This window comes from Triticum aestivum, chromosome 3A (assembly GCF_018294505.1).
Source record: "Triticum aestivum cultivar Chinese Spring chromosome 3A, IWGSC CS RefSeq v2.1, whole genome shotgun sequence".
Classification (NCBI taxonomy): domain Eukaryota; kingdom Viridiplantae; phylum Streptophyta; class Magnoliopsida; order Poales; family Poaceae; genus Triticum; species Triticum aestivum.
In genome coordinates this window covers 361,266,032-361,272,005 of record NC_057800.1, presented here as the reverse complement: position 1 = coordinate 361,272,005, position 5,974 = coordinate 361,266,032, and positions in this window count along the sequence as shown.

The following is a 5,974-nucleotide window of genomic DNA, read 5'->3' as shown; positions in this document are numbered from 1 at the left end:
AATTTCGAATGGTTTGGATTTATCAGGAGGAGTCAGGACAGGAGCTGTGACTAACTTCTCTTTGAGGGTGTTGAAAGCCACGTCACATTCAGGCATCCAGACATACTTGACATGCTTCTGGAGGAGGTTGGAAAGAGGCTTTGCAATCTTAGAGAAATTCTCAATTGATCTTCGACAATAGCTTGCAAGCCCAAGAAAACTGCGGACCTGCTTGACATTCTGAGGCGGTTCCCAATTCACAATTGCAGACACCTTCTCAGGATTAACAGTGATGCCCTTGGCGGAGATGATATGACCAAGATAAAGAACTTCGTCAAGACAGAACTCACACTTGAAAACTTCGCATAGAATTGATGCGCTCTGAGTTTGTCGAGTACCAATCTTAAATGCTTGGCATGATCCTCCTTATTCTTGGAAAAGACCAAAATATCATCGAGATACACCAAGACAAAATCATTTGTGTAAGGGTTGAAGATGAAGTTCATCATGAGAGAGAACGTTGGAGGAGCATTGACAAGGCCAAAAGACATGACAGTATATTCATAAGAACCATAGCTTGTTTTGAATGTTGTCTTGGGAATATCTTGTTCACGAATGCGAATCTGATGATAACCCATACGGAGGTCAAGCTTGGAGAATACTTGAGCACCATTGAGTTGCTCGAAAAGCTCATTGATGTTGGGAAGTGGGTACTTGTTCTTTATTGTTTTCTTGTTCAATGGACGATAGTCGACGCAGAGTCGTTCCGTTCCATCCTTCTTCTTGACAAAAAGATTACCACAACCCCATGGAGATGAACTCGGTCTGATCAGACCCATACCCTCTTGTTCATCGAGTTGTTTCTTCAACTCCTTAAACTCTTCTGGTCCAAGCTTGTAAGGACATTTGCAAACAGGTTCCGTGCCAGGCTCAAGCTCAATGATGAATTCAACTGGCAGGTGAGGAGGCATTCCTGGAAGCTCTTCTGGAAAGACGTCTTGATATTCACAAACGACTGGTATCTTAGAGATGGCATTCAACTTGCCCTTCTCATTGAGAGAAAACAGTCAAATGGTATCATCACAAGCGGCATAGATGATCACATCTTCCGAAGAGTGTGTCAATTGAATTTGCCTGCTAGCATAATCAAGCTGAGCCTTGTGCTTAGAAAGCCAGTCCATGCCGAGAATTAGATCAATATCCGAGTCACCAAGAACAATAGGAGAAGACATAAATTTATAGTCGCCCATCTTGATAGAAACATCCGGAACCATGGAGTTAGCGTTCATGCATTTACCCAGAGAGACAACTTATAACGGTCTAGGCAAAACTTGGAAAGCCAACTCATGCTTAGATGCAAATGTTCTTGAAATGAAACTAAGTGATGCACCAGTATCAAAAAGAACTTTTGCAGGAATATCATTAACAGGAAGGTTACCCATGATCACTTCTGAACAATCCTCTGCCTGCGTTGCGTTCATCATGTTGACCTTTGCAAACTTGGAATTATGCTTGGCCACTACATTGCTGGAAGATCTCACAGGAGGAGGAGGCGGAAGGCGCCTTTGGTTGAAGCACTTGTTTGCATAGTGCCCTTTGTGCTGACACTTGTTGCAAGTAACCTCTGAGAGAGGACGGTGATAAGGAGCACTTGACCTTGGAGTATGAGACTGAGCTTTGTTCTGATAGCCTGGGTTGGGTGGGTGGGAAGATCCACTGCCACCTTTACTCTTCTGCTGGTAGGGCTGACGGAACGGAGGAGGAGGAGGCAACCAGAACTTCTGTTGCTTAGCTGCCACTTGAGTTGAAGAAGAAGATTGAGCTGCATCCCTGACTCTCTTCTTAGAAGCATCACACTTGAGCTGAGCAGCTTCTTGCTTTAGTGCCATGTTGTACAATTCATCATACTTAGTCGTCTCAAGAAGCACGAGAGCTAATTGCATATCTTCTCTGAGGCCACCTCTGAATTGATAAATCATGCTCTTTTCATCGGGGATTTCTTGTTTAGCGAAGCGAGGGAGTGTCTAAAACAGGATATTGTATTGATACATGGACATGCTGCCTTGCTTGAGATTGCGGAACTCCTCACGCTTACTCTCAGCAACACTTTGTGGAATGTGGTGAGCTTTGAAGTCTCGGTGGAGATCATCCTAGGTAATCACATGACCTCCTCTGGAATCTCTATATTGTTGATACCACTCAGTAGCTTGGTCTTTGAGTTGGAACGAAGCAAACTTGATAAAGTCCTCAGGCCTGACATTGCTACATTCAAAATGTTTGCAGATATCCACGAGCCAGTCATCAGCGTCTGTGGCCTCGACACAGTTGCTGAAGGACTTCGGCTGATTTGCAAGGAACTGATTGAGGGTAGCAAACTAAGGTTGATTGTTGCCTTGGCCTTGGTTTCCAAGGTTGCCTTGCCCTTGGTTGCGCTCTTGCAAGAGTTGTAGAAGCATCCGAGTGCTGGCGTTGGTGGCTTCCATGACAGCTTGACATGCCTCCGGAGGTGGAGGTGGTGGCGGAGGGTTCGACTGATCCCCATCATTGCGGTCCAGATTCTGACACCCGCAATGCGGCTATATCTCCCACGTGTCGGGGCATGACTTAGAGGCATAGCCGCATGGTAGGCATGTTGCGAGAGGGGTAATCTTTACACATCCCATGTACTGAATAAGAAAGGGATAAAGAGTCGGCTTACAATCGCCACTTCACACAATACATAAATAGTCATACATCATCCAGAATACAATCAAGGTCCGACTACGGAACCAAAATAAAGAAAGACAACCCCAACTGCTAGATCCCCGATCGTCCCAACTGGGCTCCTCTACTGATCATCTGGAAAAGAAACATAGTAACGTCATGAATCCTCGTCGAGCTCCCACTTGAGTTTGGTAGCATCCCCTGCACTGGCATCATCGGCACTTGCATCTGTTTTGGAAGTATCTGTGCGTCACGGGGACTCAGCAATCTCACACCCGCGAGATCAAGACTATTTAAGCTTAAGGGTAGGAAAGGGGTAGTGAGGTGGAGCTGCAGCAAGGACTAGCATATATGGTGGCTAACTTACGTAAAAGAGAGCGAGAAGAGAAGCAAAGCACGGTCGAGAAGCTAATAGTGATCAACAAGTGATCCTGAAGCTACTTACGTTCAAGCATAACACGAGACCGTGTTCTCTTCTCGGACTCTACCAAAAAGAGACCATCATGGCTACACACGTGGTTGATTCAATTTAATTAAGTTAAGTGTCAAGTTTTCTACAACCGGATATTAACAAATTCCCATCTTCCCATAACCACGGGCACGGCTTTCGAAAGTTCAAAACCCTGCAGGGGTGTCCCAACTTAGCCCATCACAAGCTCTCATGGTCAACGAAGGATATTCCTTCTCCCAGGAAGACCAGATCAGACTCGGAATCTCGGTTACAAGACATTTCGATAAAGGTAAAACAAGACCAGCAAAGCCGCCCGAATGTGCCGACAAATCCCGATAGGAGCTACACATATCTCGTTCTCAGGGCACACCGGATTGTCCAAGCTTCCGGTAGGCTAGCCCAGAGTTGCCCCTGGTGGCCACCGGCGGTTGACAAGTTGGACCAACACTCAGAGGAGCACTGGCCCGAGGGTTTAAAATAAAGATGACCCTTGAGTCCATGGAACCCAAGGGAAAAGTTTTACGTGGCAAATGGTAAAACCAAGGATGGGCCTTGCTAGAGGAGTTTTATTCAAGGAGAACTGTCAAGGGGTTCCCATAACACCCAACCACGCAAGGAACGCAAAATCAAGGAACATAACACCGGCATGACGGAAACTAGGGAGGCAAGAGTGGAACAAAACACCAGGCATAAGGCCGAGCCTTCCACCCTTTACCAAGTATATAGATGCATTAAAGTAAACAAGATATACTAATGATATCCCAACAATATCTATGTTCCAACATGGAACAAACTTCATCTTCACCTGCAACTAGCAACACTATAAGAGGGGCTGAGAAAAGCGGTAACATAGCCAAACAACGGTTTGCTAGGAAAGGTGGGTTAGAGGGCTGACATGTCAATATGGGAGGCATGATATAGCAAGTGGTAGGTATCATGGTATAGCAATAGAGCGAACAACTAGCAAGCAAAGATAGAAGTGATTTCGAGGGTATGGTCATCTTGCCTGCAAAGTTCTTAGAGATGACGAAAGCTTGATCCTCATTAGCATACTCAACAGGTTCCTCGATCACGTACTCGTCTCCCGGCTCTACCCAAATCAAGAACGTAAGCAAAGGACCAACAATCTATCTCGGTGCAATGCACAAGCAACATGATGCAAAACATGACATGACATGCAATGCATATGCGGGCTCCGGAAAGGAAAGATTGATCAAGGCATCAACTTGGCAAACCAAGTGTGCTGCTGGAAAGATGAGATGATTTCGGTCAAAATCAATATAAAGATCACCGGAATCGGATGCATGGTTTGCAAATGGCAAGTAAAACAAGAATGGCACAATTCTGCGATTAACAGCACGATGCCATCTATAATGCAACAAGAAACTAAGCTAGTGCACTCCAACATAACAACAAAGCATATGGCAGCGATGTACTCAAGATGCTTGAAAAAACATGAACACTGAGCTACGGCTAAATCACAAAAGAGTAGGTTGAAACAAGCATGGCAAGAGTGCAAAAGATATCAGCTTCACAAACTTAGTGAAAATACTAACATGCCAGGAATAACTTCAGGAAGCAATGTTTACAACAAGCTAAAAACATGCTACAGGAACATATAATAGAAAAAGCAAGGCTTGACATGAATCTACTAAATGCATAGAACAAAAGTCCCTTACGCATCATGAGCCAAAAAGGCACAGAAGATATGATGGCACCCGTGTAAACATAGCAAATTTTATTAATAGTTTCAGACTTAGAAGAAAACTGCGCATGGCATAAACAGAATTATGAAGGCATCTTTGCGAGGTCAAATCACTCATCACAAACCCTTGCATGACAAGATAAGAATACTAGCAGCAAGAAGACATGTTCATGAATCTAACCATCGCAAGAGCAAGTTCATAGTATGCATAGATCAACTACAACAACCATGGAAAAATTGATTAACATGTAAACATATCTGCCAAGAACATTTTATAGCAACAATAGAGCAAGATTGACACATGCTAGGGCACTCCATAATTCCAAACAGGGAAAGTATGGATAGAGCGCAACCATATGTCCAAAACACCCTTACTGAAGATACTCAAAACAAGCATGGATCTCTCTGTAGCATCACGTTTACATGGCATAAAAATAACAGCAGGCACAAGACTTTGCAAAATCCAAAGTCCCTGAAATCAGCAATATCACGAAGGCTACTTTGCATGCTTGTGCTAGTGACCACATTGATCACAAAAATACATGGCAAGCACCCTTGTCAAGATGGCATGGCATAGATCAAAACACCTGTGGAGCAGATGCCCATATGATGCACACAACAAATGTGACAAAAATGCCAAATCATCATAATCTGCTATGTAATAGGAGCAAACATTTTATAGCACTCTTGCATCAATGATTTCGGCATCAAGATGGACTCAAACAAGCATGTCACACTGGAATGAAATGAAAAGCATCTCCCAATGGACATTTTGATATCTCATACGCATGGAACGGAGCTACGGATGAGAAGTTATGGCAGGTGGAACATAGCACCAGAATGCAAAAATATCAGGGACTTGGACGAAAAAATGGGAGGTCAACCTTGTCAGATCCAGATCTGGCGCGGAGTTCGAGGTTTAACGAAAGTCATCGCCGAAGAGGAGGGAAATGACCAGAGTGGAGGGGTCCAGCCGGATCCGGGTGCGGGTCGCTTGATAGGCGTCGGCGGCGTGTTGGAGAGGCATGGGCGACGAGCGGAGAGAGCTCGGGTGGCGCACTGCAGCGCCGGCATGGAGGCGTGGGTGGCGAGCGGCCGTTGCGGACGAGGGGAGGCGGCCGGCGTGGGCGAAGAGC